Here is a 17386-nt window from a genome sequence, read left to right as displayed (position 1 = left end):
GGGGCCCAGGGTCATCTGTGGTGAAGGATAGAGGATAATCAAGTGCGTGTGCCCAGAGCCACCCACTGTGTAGAGGATGGTGGCTTTATGGGTGGGATGTGCCCATTGGAGCAGGAGATGTGCCCATGGAGTACATGTGGGTGGTGAGAGGATAAGAATTGCCCAGGATGGCTCCTCCTCACTCATGTAAACTGACTTTTCAAAATGATTACTTTGGATTAACTTTTTGGCTTTTTCACACCGGGTGATGTGTTTTGTAACTCTGTAGAAAACTTGTCTAGATTGATTTAATACATCATCTTACTCCATTCAACTGGATTATAGTACAATATAATTATTATGTAATGATTATGTAATGAAAAAGCACTTTCATATCTTTATTTACATGAATATAGAACATCACTATTGCTTACTTTACCAATGAGAAAATTCAGGTTGAAGGAGGTCCACTGGTCAGCAGTAGCAGCATCACCTGAGAACTTGTTAAAGCTACACATTTTCAGATCCACCTCAGGCCTACTCAATTTAAAATTCTGGTCTGGGGAACTAGCAACCTGTGGTTTAACAAGCCGCGAAGCTTGAGAGCCATTGGGTTAAAAGAAATTAATTTGGTTAATCTGACTCTTCCACCATTTCTAAATCAGTTGAGAGGGAATGAGTGTTCTCAATTCTTATTTATGTTAGGTTCCTGGACCCAATTGCAACAGGTTTATGTGTGTGTTTTGTGGGGGAGGGGTTCCCCCAACCTTCCAAGCAATTCTCAGGACACCAATTTCCAGACTTCTGTCTTTCAGCGTTCAGTACTCTTCTTACTCCATTCATTGTTCCCTCCCCCACCACATACACATGCCTTTTTTAAAAGATTTATTTATTTATTTATTCATTCATTCATTCATGATATACACAGAGACATTGGCCGAGGGAGAAGCAGTTCCCTGCAGGAGCCCGATGTGGAACTCGATATGGGATCTCAGAATCAGCCCTGAGCCAAAGGCAGATGCTCCACCCCTGAGCCACCCAGATATCCCTACACGTCATTCTTTTTTTTTTTTTTTTTAAGATTTTATTTATTCATGAGAGGCACACACAGAGAGGCAGAGACACAGGCAGAGGGAGAAGCAGGCACCACGCAGGGAGCTGGATGCGGGACTCCATCCAGGGTCTCAAGGATCATGCCCTGGGCCAAGGAAGACGCTAAACCACCGAACCACCCAGGGATTCCCCTCCCCCCTTTTAAAGATTTTTACACATGTCATTGTGCAATTGGTACCTGTATTAAGCAACCTTAAGGAATTTAAAAACTGCCATTCTGGGCAGCCCTGGTGGCTTAGCGGTTTAGCACCGCCTTCTGCCTGGGGTGTGATTCTGGAGACCGGGGATCGAGTCCCACGTCAGGCTCCCTGCATGGAACCTGCTTCTCCCTCTGCCTGTGTCTCTGCCTCTCTCTCTGTGTCTCTCATGAATAAATAAATAAAATCTTTGAAAAAAAAAACCCTGCCATTCTAATATCAACTACCTCTATAAAAACTTAAGTAATCATAAAGTCAAATGGAATACTTATTTAATGCAGATTTTCATACTTACTCTCAGAGCTTTTAATTTCATAGTTCTAGGTGAAGAATTTTTATATTTCCTCTTTGACATTTCAGTTATTAAGTATTGTGGTGTGGACTTCTTTGGGTTCATCTTGTTTGAAGCTCTCTCTGTTTCCTGAACCTGCATGTCTGTTTCCTTCCCCAGGTTATGGAAGTTTTTGACTGTTCTTTTTTTTTTTTTAATTTTTTTTTAAATTTTTATTTATTTATGATAGTCACAGAGAGAGAGAGAGAGAGAGAGAGAGGCAGAGACATAGGCAGAGGGAGAAGCAGGCTCCATGCACCGGGAGCCCGATGTGGGATTCGATCCCGGGTCTCCAGGATCGCGCCCTGGGCCAAAGTTATTTCTTTAAATAAGTTTTCTGCTCCTTTCTCTCCCTTTTCTTCTGGGACTCCTAAAATGCAAATGACTGTTCACTTGATGTTGTCCAAGTCCTCCCTTAACCTATCTTTATTTTAATTTTTTTTTTTTTTTTTTAAATTAAGCTCCATGCCCAGCATGGAGCCCAACACCAGGCTTGAACTCAGGACCCTGAGATCAAGAGTCATTGGAGGTTTATCCAACTGAGCTGCCCAGGTGCCCCTCCTCATTTAAAAAAAATTCTTTCATTTTGCTGTTTAGCTTGGGTACTTTCCATTACTCTATCTTCTAGATTACTAAACCTCTAATTTACTATTGATTCCCTCTTGTGTATTTTTTATTTTAGTAAATGTATTCAATGCTGATTGGTCCTTTTTTATATTTTCAACCTCTTTGTTGAACTTCTTATTGAGTTCATTCACTCCTCTCTCCATTACTTTTAACTCTGTATCAGGTAGATTTTCTTTCTTTCTTTCTTTCTTTCTTTCTTTCTTTCTTTCTTTCTTTCTTTCTTTCTTTCTTTCTTTCTTTCTTTTCTGAGGTTTGTCTTGCTTTTGTTTGGACCATATTCCTCTGTCTCATTTTGTTTGACTTTTGTGTTTGTTTCTATGCATTAGGCAGAACAGCTACTTCTCCTAAACTTAAAGGAATGATCTTGTGCATAGTCATCCCCTGTGTAGACTGTGCATGTGTGGTGACTTTGGCTGGCCAGCATGGGCTAGGAGTCCTGGGGCACTCTATTCTGAGGCTGCCCTGGTGGGATGAGTGGAGCTGATGAGTGCAGGCTGAGGTGTCCCTTGGCTCTCTGCACACAGTGTACCCTAGTAGGACAGCTGAAGCTGAAGTGGGTGCAAGCTGGGGTGTCTTAGGGTGCTCCACCTGGGGGCACCCTGGTAGGGGAGCTGGAGCTGAGGCAGGTGTGGGTTGGGGTGCCCTGGGGATTTTGCTCCTGGGGTGCCCTGGCAAGTTATCCGGAGCCAAAGTAGTATGGGCCCCCAGTGTTCCAGGGTGCTTTGCACCTGTGTCATCTAGTCAGAATGGCTGGAGCTGCGGTGAGCACTAACTAGGTGTGTTCTGGCATGCTCCATGCTCCAGCTGCCTTGGTGGGATGGCTGGGACTGGTGTGGGTTAAGAGCCTGGGGCTTGCTGAGGTGGCAGGCCGGCTATGGTGCCAGTACCCTGATTTTGTCTGTGCTATTAAGGTGAGGGGGGAACGTAAACTGTTGAGATCACCAGCCCCTCTACCTGGAGACAGTACCAGCAGCTCCCCGGACATTTGGCAAGGTTCTAGGGCTAGTTTCTTTATGTTATAGTTGCCCTTTTTAAACTGCAGCCTTTTTTTTTTTCTTTTTTTTTCTCTGTGCCCCAGGGCAGAGAAATATGCTCACAGTCCCTCAGTTCTATGCCTCTCTGGCTCCCTCTCTGGTGTAGTTCTCAGCACTGGAGGGGAGGGGTGTGTGTGTGTGTGTGTGTGTGTGTGTGTGTTCCATTTGTTACCATCTCTTGCCGTTCTCTATGGGTCTATTGTGGGTCTGTCTATTGTGCAGAAGCTGTTTAATCAGACCTTCGTTCGTTCTTTCTTTTTTCTTTCTTTCTTTCTTTCTTTCTTCTTTCTTTCTTCTTTCTTTCTTTCTTTCTTTCTTTCTTTCTTTCCTTTTTAGGATTTTATTTATTTATTTACAAGAGACCCAGAGACACAGAGAGAGAGGCAGAGACACAGGCAGAGGGAGAAGCAGGCTCCATGCCAGGAGCCTGATGTGGGACTTGATCTTGTTACGATGCTGTCTTTTTAATTCTTGCTTACTTTTAGAATCCAATACCATGTCCTAAGATCATCTGGGCATATCTTTAGTTAGTTCTTTTTGACTTCTACTTTGTGTGCATTTACCACATTTTCTCATCTTTTACCCTAATGATAGACATTTAAATTACTCCTAATTCCTACTTCCACAAACAATGCTATTACAAACATCTTTGTACATGCCCCCTTGTGAATATGTGGGGAAACCTCTCAGGCAATTAACTGGTGGTGTGCTTTCTGTGCTGTAGGTTGTGTTCATACTTCTCATGCTTAACTTCACTAAAAGCTGGTAGGGTGTACATCAGAGTGGTTGCACTGGTCTTCATTTCCACCAAAAGTGCATATACGTTCCACTTTCTTCACAGTGTCACAAAAATTTTATATACTCAGTTTTTTGCTAATCTGACATGAATAAAATAGAATGTTACTGTTTTCTGAAATAAATTCCTTTTTTCTTTCACCACTAGAAAAAACATTCTTATCATTGTTTTGTTTTCTTTTTCTCTTGTCCTTATCTCCTGAATCTAGTCAGTCTTAAAGTTTAGTCAGGTTTTGCCTCTTCCTCAGATTTTGCCTGAATTGCTTCTTTTTTCATACTCCTTTTACTTTCCAAGGTCAGGCCCTTAGTACTCACTTTGAGCTTGCAATCGCTATTGTGATCTACCTCTTCTGTGGCCTCCACACTTGACTCCATTTGATCCATCCACATTGCCACCAAATCTGACCCACTTCCAACATCTTAAACCTTTCAGGATCAGTGGCATCCAGTTCCACGTTATAAAACCTAACCTTCTCAGCATTATATAGAAATTATTTGAATACTTATTTATCTTCTCTTGGCTCAAAAGCACAGACAGAAACCCTGTCTAATCATTTTTGGGTTGATACATAATACAGTTTCTCTCAAAAGCACTTAATTTACCTCTTGAACTGAACTTTTTCTTTTGTTCTTGCCTATCTTGCTTCCAGCACATTCACTGTGCTAGTTTGAGGCATTTTGCTCATGTCTTCAAGACAACTAAGGATGGTTCTGCTTCAAGGAACCCACAGGAAACAAGTCCCTTTGCTTCTCTTTCTATGAAAGTGTAGCCCTTTTTTTTTCCTGAAGATAGTTTCTTGCCCAGAGGAGCTCAAGTAACCAGCAAGCTTCTTGCCTCAAGACTACTTAGGCACAAGCCAGGTGCCACTCCATCACTGAATTCTGGCAACTACAGGTCAAGCTCTCTGCGTTGCACTTTTGAGGTTCTCTCATTTATCTGTATCAAATCTCTGCCAGTGATCAAGCTTCCTTTTATAACTTTAAGATAGGCAATGGGCTGAGGGTTGCCACACCTACTATTCTTTAAAAAGTAGTCTTTAATTTTTAGAGCAGTTTTAGGTCCATTGTGAAATTGAGCAGAAAGTACAGAGAATTTCCATAAACCTGTGCGTGTGTACACACACACACACACACACACACACACACACACAGTCTCCCTAACTATTAACATCCCTTGCCCGAGAGGTACATTTGTTACAACTGATGAACCTACACTGACACATTTTTATCACTGAGAAACTCCATTTGTTTTGACATAAATATAATGACATGTATCCGCCATTAATGTATCACATAGAATAGTTTTACTTCCCTAAAAATCTCTATGTTCTGCAAATTCATCCCTTCCCTCCCCTTAACTCTTGGCAACCACTTATCTTTCTACTGCCTCATAGTTTTGCGTTTTCCTGAATGTCATGTAATAGGAATCATCCACTATGTAGCCTTTTCAGATTGTCTTTTTTTCACACAGTAATATGCTTTTAAGTTTCTTCCATAAACTTGGGTTTGATAGCTCATTTCTTTTTAGCACCGAGTAATATTCCATTATCTGGATATACCACAGATTATCCATTCACCTACTGAAGGACATCTTGGTTGCTTTCAAGTTTTGGCAATTATGAATAAAGCTGCTGTAAATATCTGTGTGTAGGCTTTTATGTGGACATAAGTTTTCAGCTTCCTTGGATAGATAAAAAGAAGCATGATTCTTGGGTCATATGGTAAGAGTATGTTCACTTTTCAAAGAAACTGTCAAGTTGTCTTTCAAAGTGGCTGTATCACTTTTTGTTCCCATCAGCAGTGAATGAAAGTTCCTGTTGCTCTACATTTTTGCTAATGTTTGATTTTAGTGTTTTTGATTTTGGCCTTAATAGGTGTGTAGTGGTGTCTAATTTTAATTTTCAACTCCTTTAATGACAATGATCTGAACCATCTTTTCACATGTTTATTTGCCATCTGTATATCTTTTTTGGTGAGGTGTCTGTTCCGATGTTTTGCACCCCCCCTTTTTAAAAAAAGATTTTATTTATTTATTCATGAGAGAGGCAGAGACATAGGCAGAGGGTGAAGCAGGCTCCCCATGGGGAGCCTGATGTGGGGCTCAGTCCCAGGGCCCTGGGATCATGACCTGAGCCAAAGGCAGGCACTCAACCACTGAGCCACCCAGGCACCTCTGTTTTGCCCATTTTTAAAGCAGGGTAATTTTCTTGTTGAGTTCTAAGAGTTTTTATATATTTTGGATACAGCTCTTTATCAGATATGTCTTCTGCAAATATTTTCTTCTAGCATCTTTTGCAGAGCAGAGGTTTTAGTATATGTGCTGCCGAAGCGAGCACCAGAGCAGAGGTTTTAAATTTTAATGAAATCCAGCTTATCAATTATTTCTTTAATGGATTTTATCATTGATGTTGCATTTAAAAAGTCACCACCGATATACACAGTGGAATACTACTCAGCAATAAGAATGAAATCTTGCCATTTGTGACAACATGGATGGACCTTGGTATTATGCCAAGTGGAATAACTCAGAGAAAGACAAATACTGTATGATTTCACTTGTATGTGGAATCTAAAAAACAAAACAAAACAGAAACCAAACTCATAGATACAGAGAACAAATTGGTGGTCAACAAAGGTGAACTGTGGGGGTGAGCAAAATGGGTGAAGGTATCAAAAGGTACAAATTTCTAGTTATAAATAAGCTTTGGGGGTCTAATATATTGTATGGTGATTATAATTAATAGTACTATATTTTTGAAAGTTAAGAAAGCTAAGAAAGTAGATCTTAAAGGTTCTCATTACAAAAAAAGGAAAAAAAATTTGTTGTGCTACGTGTGGTAACAGATGTTAACTAGACTTACTGCGGTGATCATTTTGCAATAAATAAATATGAATGTTGAATCATGTTATATACCTGAAATGAATATAATGTTATATGTCAATTATACCTGAATAAAAATAGTAAATAAAAAGTTATCATGGACCCAATGTCATCTAAATTTTCTCCTATGTTATCTACTAGGAGTTTTATAGTTTTACATTTTATTTAGCTGTATGATGTTTTTTTTTTGTATGTAGTTATCCAGTTTTTCCATAACTATTTGTTGAAAAATCTATCTTTTCTTCATTGTGTTCCTTTTACTTCTTTGTCAAAAATAAGTTGACACTACTTTATGTGGGTCTATTTCTGAACTCTCTATTCTGTTTTGTTGATCTCTTTGTCCATTTTTTTTTTTTTTTGCCAATGCCACATTCTCTTGATTACTATAGCTTTATAGTAAGTCTTGAAGTCAAGTAGTATTAGTCCTCTGACTTTTTTTCCATCTTATTTTAATATGCACTTCTCAAGTTAGGTAGACCATCTCATATACTTGTAAGTCATTTATTTTCCTTTTCTGTGAATAGCCTAAATGTGTTCTATGTCCATTTTTCTATTGAGAGATCCCTATCCTGTTTTTGTTTATTTGGAATATATATATATATATATATATATATATATTTATTTATAGTTTTCAAGTATTTTCTTCAAATCTGTTATCAATTTGATAACACTGTGTTGTTACTTTTTATTTTTTAAAAAATTGAGATATAACAATATCATTTTTATATTGACATATAACATAATTGATGTATAACATAATAGCTTCAGGTGTACAACATGATTTAGTATTTGTATGTATGTATTGCAAAATGGTCACCATAATAAGTCTAGTTAACATCCATCACCACACATAGTTACAATATTTTTCTTTGTAATGAGAACTTTTAGGATCTACTCTCAGCAACTTTCAAATATACTATACAGTATTTTTAGCTATAGTCACCATACTGTATATTAGATCCCCAGTATTTATTTATTTCTGTAAGGTTTATTTATTTGAAAGACAGAGAGAGTACACTTGTGAGAGAGAGAGTAGGCGGAGAGGGAAAGAATCTCAAGCAGACTCCCTGGTGAGTATGGGCTTGATCCCATGACCCTGAGATTGTGACCTGAGGGGAAATCAACAGTCAGATGCTCAACCAACTGAGCCACCCAGGCACCGCCCTTATTTGTAATTAGAGGTTTTTACCTTTTGACACCCTCACCCATTTCTCCCATCTCCTATCCATGCCCCCTCTAGCAACCTCTCATTTGTTAAAAGAACTCCTTAAGTTTTAGGTATTTGAGACATATATAAAAAATTATTTGTTTATCTAAAATTAAAATAAAACTGGGCATCTTGTATTTTATCTGGCAATCCTGACTATGAGGATTTTCTGTTATTCCAGACCCTCTTCTTTGCAAGGGTTTCCTGTGAAGGACCATTTCTGTCAATATGCTTCTATATTGTAAATAGACAATTCTCTCTTTATATTTAGCTGGGAACCAATTCTACAGTACATGGATAATCAGTCAATTCTCCTTGGGCATCTTTTAAGAGCATAGCTAAAAAGCACAGGCCCTGCCATATTAAACATTTGACACTCTTGTTTTACCTACTGCCCTTTTAACCTAACATAGGGACATTCCCCCCTTTCTGTTAAGAACGGTCACATCTTTGTGAATTTGGGAAATTTCTAGTTTCAGGAGTTAATCCCATTTTTGGCCACTAGGTAGAGCTAAAATATTATTTATGCTGATTCTTACGTACCCTATTTCTAGATGACCCGTTTAAGAGGTAAATGGCCTTTGCCTTACAATGTTTTTATTTTGATTTATTTTTAAACTTTTATTAAATTATTATTTTTTAAGTAAACTCTACCCTCTCAAATTGGGGCTCAAACAACCCTGAGATCAAGAGTCTTATGCTCTACTGACAGCCTCCCTGTCTTACAATTTTTAAGACACTTTTTCCAAGTAGGTGTCTTCTTAAAATTCCCAACAAATCATCAAGTACATAAAAGATAAAGAGGAAAGAGAGGAGCTTTCAAGTTCATCTACCAATCATGTTTCAGTATAATAAGTATCACTTCTTTTTTTTTTTTTTTTTTTTAAGTATCACTTCTTGTGGGTAAGTCTCACAACTGTGCTCAGCATTTGGGGGAGTTCTGTGTTCAGTCAGCCTTCCTTTGCAATCGGTCTAAGATGGTTTAGGTGGCTTTAGCCAAAGATCAAGAACAGTTCCTTTTCTTTACCAGGAAGAAACTGATTGTTCCTTTTAAAGATTTATTTATTTAAGAGAGAGTGCACACCCCTGTGAGTGGAGGCAGGGGGAGAGGCAGAGGACAGACTCCCCAAGCAGACTTCCTGTTGAGTGCAGAGCCCCACCTGGGATTCAGTCCCAGGACTCTGGTCATGACCTGAGCCAAAACCAAGAGTTGGACGTTCAACTGACTAAGCCACCCTCCTGATTGTTTCTTTTAAAATAGCAGTGAGTGAGTATAAGATTGAGAACTTTATAGACTGATATTATTTAAAAAGTTTTTTTTTTTTGTGAAGATCCTTTTATTTGCTACTCAGGATATTATTATTATTATTATTATTATTATTATTTAAATATTTTGTTTATTTGACAGAGAGAGAGCACAAGCAGGGGGAGCAGCAGAGGGAGAGGGAGAAGTAGGCTCTCCGACGACCAGGGAGCCTGATGTGGGGCTCCATCCCAGGACCCTGGGACCATGACCTGAGCTGAAGGCAGATGCTTCACTGGCTGAGCCACCCAGGCATCCCTCAGGGGTATTATTTAGTAATAATTAGATATCTCAACCTGCTAAGTCTAGCTAGTTTAGGTACAATAGCTGCTGAGAACTGTGGCTCTGCAGTAGGGAAGCAGTTACCACAGTGTCTGTTTTAATTCCAAAACAAAAACAAATCAAGAGCAACATCAACTACTAGTGACAAAAAACATCCCAAACTCTGGCATTTTGATTATCTTGGACAGCTTTCTTCTCTGTAAATGTACTTTTGTTGGGCTTTTTCAGCTATTAGAATGTCTTCCAAGATTTCATTACCACCTTTATTTTTTTTTAATATATTTTTAAAAATTTTTATTTATTTATGATAGTCACACACACACACAGAGAGAGAGAGAGAGAGGCAGAGACACAGGCAGAGAGAGAAGCAGGCTCCATGCACCGGGAGCCCGATGTGGGATTCGATTCCGGGTCTCCAGGATCGCGCCCTGGGCCAAAGGCAGGCGCTAAACCGCTGTGCCACCCAGGGATCCCTCATTACCACCTTTATGGATCCTAATTTATGAAGCAGTATGCTAGACTGGCAGATAGATTAATTTTCCCTCTGCATCAAAAAATGATGTATAGGGATCCCTGGGTGGCACAGCGGTTTGGCGCCTGCCTTTGGCCCAGAGCGCGATCCTGGAGACCCGGGATCGAGTCCCACCTCGGGCTCCCGGTGCATGGAGCCTGCTTCTCCCTCTGCCTATGTCTCTGCCTCTCTCTCTCTCTCTCTCTCTCTGTGTGACTATCATAAATAAATAAAAATAAATGATGTATTTTATTTAAAACAAAACTTTTTCTAAAACAAGATGTGATTGGGTTTTTGTTTGTTTTTTCATTCAGCAAGTCTGTATTACACACTGTTCCAGGCATGTACTAGTAAACCATAAGGCAGGAAACTCATGGGATTTATAGTCTGCTCATTACAAGGAAGACTGTTATTCTGGGTAAAAGATTTAAAAAGACATCTTGAGATTAGAGAATCGACTAAAATGTAATTATTGTCATTTTTAAATGGGCTTTTTTTCTTCTGTAGGAAGTGTGCCAAATTATCCAATTAATGTTGTATTTTTTTTAACACACACATACAAACATAAACAGTACAGAAGGATATAAGATGACAAGTAAATTCCTTTTCCTAACCCACTCTTCTTTTATTTTTTAAAATTTTTATTTATTTATTTTATTTTATTTTTCTAGCCCACTCTTCTTCATAACCTACTCTCAGACTTTTTTTTTCTTTCCTATAACTAGGCATATAGATTTTTTTTTTAATTTTTATTTATTTATGATAGTCACAGAGAGAGAGAGAGAGAGAGGCAGAGACACAGGCAGAGGGAGAAGCAGGCTCCATGCACCGGGAGCCCGACGTGGGATTCGATCCCGGGTCTCCAGGATCGCGCCCTGGGCCAAAGGCAGGCGCCAAACCGCTGCGCCACCCAGGGATCCCAGGCATATAGATTTAAGTCATTCTTTTTCTTAAACTTTTTATTATGAAAATTTTAAACAAATATATTTGTTGCAGTTAACCAAGAGTGACATGTTATTATTAGATAAAGTACATACTTTATTATATTTAGTTATTATTACTATTTTTTACCTATTATGCCTTTTCTGTTCCAGGATCCCATCCAGGGTAGTTTATATTTAATGATCAGTCCTTAGGCTCCTCTTGACTGTGACATTTTTGCAGATTTTTATTGGTTTAGATGACCTTGACACTTTTGAGGACTACTAGTCAGGTATATTGTAGGCTGCCCCTCTACTGGAATTTGTGTGATTTTTTTTTTTCACAATTAGACTGGAGTTGTAGGTTTTTGGAGGAAGATCACAGAGGTCAAGTGCCCTTTCATCACATCACGTCAAAGGTATATACTATTTTTTAAAAAAGATTTATTTGTAAATTATTCATGAGAAACAGAGAGAGAGAGAGAGGCAGAGACATAGGCAGAGGGAGAAGCAGGCTCTTCGCAGGAGCCCGGTGCGGGACTCAATCCCGGATCCTGGGATCAGGCCCTGAGCTGAAGGCAGATGCTCAACCACTGAGCCACCCAGACATCCCAAGGTATATACTATTAATATGATTTATGACTGTTGATGTTGACCTTGGTCACCTGGCTTAAGCAGTGTTTGTCAGGATTCTCTACTATAGAGGTATCTTCCCTGCTGTGCTTCCCCCCAACCCCCTTCATGCTAAACTCTTAGGAAGGGAGTAAGCAAGCATAGCCCAAACTTAAGGAGTGAGGAGTTATGTTTAGAGTGAAATATCCACATAATTGTTTTGAAATTCTGCATAGACTTGTCTGTTCTGTTATTTATTTTTTTTAAAGATTTTATTTATTTATTCATACACACACACACACACACACACACACACACAGAGGCAGAGGCACAGGCAGAGGGAGAAGCAGGCTCCACGCAGGGAGCCCTACGTGGGACTTGATCCCAGGTCTCCAGGATCACACCCTGGACTGAAGGCGGCGCTAGACCACTGAGCCACCCGGGCTGCCCTGCGTTTATTATTTTATGCAATAATTTCTGTATATCTGTATAGACTCATGGGTATTTATTTTATACTTTGGGTTATCATCCAATATTTTTTTTATTTTGTTCAAATTATTCTAGCTTTGGCCATTGAGAACTCTTTCAGTTGGCTTTTGTGTTCCTTCAATGTCTGTCTATCTATTTATCTAAAACTTCTTTATTTTCTGGCACTTCAAGGTATTCCAGGCTTATTTTGTATATTTCCTGCCCACCCCTAGAATCAGCCAATTTTCCAGTGAGCCCTTTTAATGGAGAATGGTATTCTATTAGCACATGGGTGCTAATAGAATACCATTCTATTCTAATGTGCACTCCATTAGCACATGGGTGCTAGATGTGCTTGTTGCTACTGGAATGTTGTTTCTTTTAGGCGGTCTCAGTTGACAGAGCAAATAAATGTTTAAGAGTTTACTAATCCTTATGTATATATAAATATTTCTATATTAACCATCTGTATCTATTAAATTAAGCTTGAATTCTCACTGATGTCTTTGACTCTAATCCATTACTATATAGATCATTCTGTGTGGTATAGATCATTACTTATTTATAAATTCTTACTCCAACAATGAGAAGCCTGGTTCTCACCATCCACTATCCATTTACTTCATTGTTCCTGTCCAGTATGTATAGCAGTATCAGAACTGTTAATCTGTACCTTCATGGGAAACAACTTTATCAACTAGAGTACACTGCTTGTGTGCAGTTTCTTTTGCTTTTAGGTTTATAGATTTCATTCATTTTCAAAGTTACTTAGGTCAGCACCTTTCCTTCCCTTCCCTTTTCAATGACTTATTTCATACATTTGCAATACAGGTAGATTCTCATGTCACAGTCTGATTTATTTTCTGAGATTTCCCCAACCTCCTAAATTATTTCCTTCTCCTACTTCCTCCTCTCCCTCTTCCTCCCCTTCTTCCCCTCCCCTCTTCTTCTTCTTCTTCTTCTTTTTTTTTTTTTTTCATGCAAGCAGGGGTGGAGGGCGGGCAGAGAGACAGAGAGAGAGAATCAAGAGAATCTTAAGCAGGCTCCATACCCAGCTCTGAGGCCCATGCAAGGCTCCAATCTCACAGCCCCTGAGATCATGACCTGAACTGACTCTTCCAAGAGTCAGTTGCTTAAGCAACTGAGCAACCCAGGAGCCCCAGTGATTTCTTTTTAATTTGTATAAAGGTCCATTCTTTGTGCTATCAAGTTCTGTGGCTTGACAAATGAATACTGTCATACATCTAGCTTTATCATATCATACAGAATAGTTTCACTACCCTAATAATACCCTGTACTTAATCTATTCATCTCTTCCCCAAACCCCTTGCAATCACTGTCTCATAGATTTGCCTTTTCCAGAATGTTATATAGTTAAAATCATACAGTGTGTCACATTTTCAGACTCGTTTCTTTCACTTAGCAAAATGCATTTAAGGTTCCTCTGTAGCTTTCTGTGGCTTGATAGCACATTTCTTTTCATTGCCGAATAACAGTCCATTGTATGGAGGGACCACAGATTTTGTTGCTTTCTAATACATTGTATAGCTCTATTCACTCATTTTCTATGATGGACATGTAGGCTGCTTTCTTTGTTTCTTCCTTGGTTCTCCTTCCTGAAGGAGTATATATACTTCCTACTCTATTCATGTCACATGTCAAAGCCTAACGTCTTTTGGCCAACAAAATATGAAGATGTTTCCAGAGCTATTACATGTATCTGTCTTCTCATCTGCCATATGACCGGCATGTCTTATATGGAGGCTGTCCCTTTTGGTAGATCCAAGAGTGAAGACAACTTACAGATAAATATGAAAAAGAAAACTTTGTGGTTGTAAGTCACTGAGATTTTGTGGTTCTTTGCTACACATATAGCAAAAGGAAGCTGACAAACATATCTCCAACTTTGCTTTTCTATTCTAGTGTCCCCTCCCCTCATCTTAGATTTTATTATTCTTTTGGAAAGCTGTGTCTGTAATTCATTCAGTAGAGGAGACATTAAAAGGTTATTTATTTATTTATTTATTTATAAGATTTTATTTGTTCACGAGAGACACACAGAGAGAGGCAGAGACACAGGCAGAGGGAGAAGTAGGCTCCATAACAGGAAGTCCAATGTGGGACTTGATTCCAGGTCTCCAGGACCACGCTCTGGGCTGAAGGCGGTGCTAAACCACTGAGCCGCTGGGGCAGCCCAGGATTTCTATTTGATATCTTGTTATTTAATTTTGGATTATTACATGTTTATAAAAATTTTTCTAAAGTATAAATCTATGCTTTTTAATTTTTTGGGAAGGGGTGGGTAATGAATTGCTTAGAGTTGCACTAATATAGTAGCTACTAGTCACATGTGACTATTTAGATTAAATTAAAAACTTAATTCCTGGGGTGGTTGAGTGGCTTAGTTGGTTAGCATCTGACTCTTGATTTTGGCTCAAGTCATGATCTCAGGGTCATGGGATTAAGTCTGGCGTTTGGCTCTGCACTCAGTGGAGAGTCTGCTTGGGAATATCTCTTCTTCTGCCTCTGTCCCTCCCCTGCGCTCTCTTTCTCTCTCTCTTTCAAATAAATAAATCTTAAAAAAAAAAGAAGAAACTCAATTCCTTATAGCAATAGCCATATTTCAGGTGCTCAATAGCCATATGTGACTACTGGCTACCATATTGGATAACACAAATATATAATTCCATCGTTGCAAAAAGAGAAAGTTCTCTTGGACAGTGCTGCTTTAGTGAGTTTGTTTGAGTTAATATATGCAAATTTGAGACCTGCACAGATTCCATGTCTTTAGTATGGCTCTCAAGTAAATCCCTTGCTGTAGTTAGTATGATGTATTTTATTTTGGGGTAAGTGTCTGACCTTGAAATAACTGAAAAATTATAAGCCTACAAAATTATGTGATTGCCTTAATTAACTTTGACCTTGGGTCCTAGACCCATTAACCTATGCAATGTCAAGCAGCAATGCCAGGAGAGAAGATAATTTTTAAAAATATATTTTAGTGCCTTTGGCTCCGAAATGCTATATCTTAAAAGTAGCTATTGTAAATGCATGAAGGCAAATACATTAAAGAAGAAGCTGCCTCTCTCTTTTCTTATTCACCAATGGATATGTATGGGGGTGGGTGGGTAGGAAGGTAGGGGGAGGCATTTTTCCATGAAACATTGACATATAAAGATAATTCCAGCAATAGTTTAGGCCTAGTAGTCCTCAAATACTTGAACTCTTTTTTTTTTTTCTAATTCTTGCAAGGAAAAGATGATTATTTTCCTTTTTAGGATGGAAAACTCAATCTCATATAAGTAAGTTGCCCAAGATCAACCAAGTTGACCAATTAGGACTTTAAGATCAGCCTAGTCCTATCCCATATACCACTTTCCCAATTAGTTCTTACTTCCCTGCTCTTTAATAGTTCTGTGATGGACTGTGAAGGCTGTTTGGGCCCTTCTAGTAGTCCTGCAGGTGTGCCAGGAGCCATCCAAACCCAGACCTGCAAATCAGGGGCTGCAGTGTTTATCAATAGCTGTAGCTCAGGCTCTTGGGCCACAATATAAATGGTCATACCTAGACCTGAAAATTACAACATGGTTGCAAGGAAAGAGAAAAGGTAAGGTGAAGGCCCAAAGAAAGGAGTGAAAAAGTGTGCTGGTGATTGAAAAAGTATTTTGTCTAAGGTGAGGAGGCCTCTTGCCTTGCAAGGCAGAGGAGGAAACTCAGAAATATTTAGTTTTGTTTGAATGTAATAGGAAACATAATCAGTGCTAAGGAGAGTAGACCAGGTATTTGATAAAGACAAGGTCCAGGAAATTAAATACAGACTCTGCAAAAAACTTCAACACTTAACCCTGCCCATCAAAATAGTGTCACTTATGTGTGAATTACAGCAGTTACACAACCACAACACAAACACTGCATATGTGTGTTTCACAAAGTTGATTAGAGGTTTATTTTTTAAAAAGATTATTTATTGAAGGGTGAGGGGCAGATCCCCACGAGGGGCTCTATTCCATGCCCCATGAGATCATGACCTGAACCCAAACCAAGAGTTGGTGGCTTAACCAACTGAGCCACCCAGGCACCCCATCCGCGGTTTAAAGGCAGATGAGAAATTTTACCCAAATCCACCAGGCTGGGAACCTGGCACAACCTAACGCTGAGGTGGTTCCAAAGAGCCAGGAATGGGTTTCACTCACAGCTGGGCTCAGTCCCCATCCTGCTCTGAGTCTGGAGGTACCGATGATCGCCAGGGATTACCTGGCGCCTGGGTGAGAGAAGCGAAGGAGGCTAAACCTGCTGGGCACCCTCAATGTTGGGAGCTGCCCAGGCGCAGAGCACAGGAGGGCGCCTGGGGGTTGGGGGTTGGACGGGTTAAGTGGGCTCAGGGCGGAGCTCATCGGCCTCTGAGGTTCCAGCGGACCTGCCTTGTCCTGGCATCATCAGCCTTCTGTTCACCTCCCTCTGGTGGAAGTCTGAGTCTGTAGTAGAGAATGCCCAGGTGGGGAATGTGGGGTCCTGTGGACAGCCCAGACCTTCCAGCCACAGGGCCTTGGGCCCAAGTGCAAATTCCCCTCTTTGAGCTTCAGTTCACTCCTAGCTGGTCACGATTTCAGCCGACTGGCCTCTGTCAAACTGTCGCTCAGTCAAGTCGACGCTGCTCAAGTCCTGCCGCCAGGATCTGCCCCCCCGAGGCAGGTGTTCCTGTGGCTGCGGGAGAACGGGGACCGGGGAGGACGCTTTGAAGACGGCCGAGTTCTAAGAGGCGGCGTGGATGCCGAATCATTCTTAAGCCGCCTCCCTTCTCCCCCTGTCCCCGATTCCGGACTCCGGATTCCCCGCCGGACACCCCAACCAGCTGGCCCCTCGGTGCGCGCGGCGCTTTCGCCCTCGGTTCTCCAGTCGCAGCCGTGTCGGCCTCGCGCGGCTGCACAGCAGGCCAGAGACCCTCGCAGGCGCGCGGCCAGGCGGGCCCGGGGGCCGTTCGGGACCCCCAGACGGCTGAGGGGGCGGAGTCCCGGCGGGGCCGGCGGGGAGCGCTCGGGCGCGGGGCCGAAGGAACCCCGCGGGGCGGCCGGGCCGCCGAGCCCGCCGCCGGGCTCGCGCGAGCAGGTGCGGGTCGGAGGCGCGGC

The sequence above is a fragment of the Canis lupus genome, chromosome 12, assembly GCF_011100685.1.
Source record: "Canis lupus familiaris isolate Mischka breed German Shepherd chromosome 12, alternate assembly UU_Cfam_GSD_1.0, whole genome shotgun sequence".
In the NCBI taxonomy this organism is placed as follows: Eukaryota; Metazoa; Chordata; class Mammalia; order Carnivora; family Canidae; genus Canis; species Canis lupus.
Note: the sequence above shows the minus strand (reverse complement) of the source record.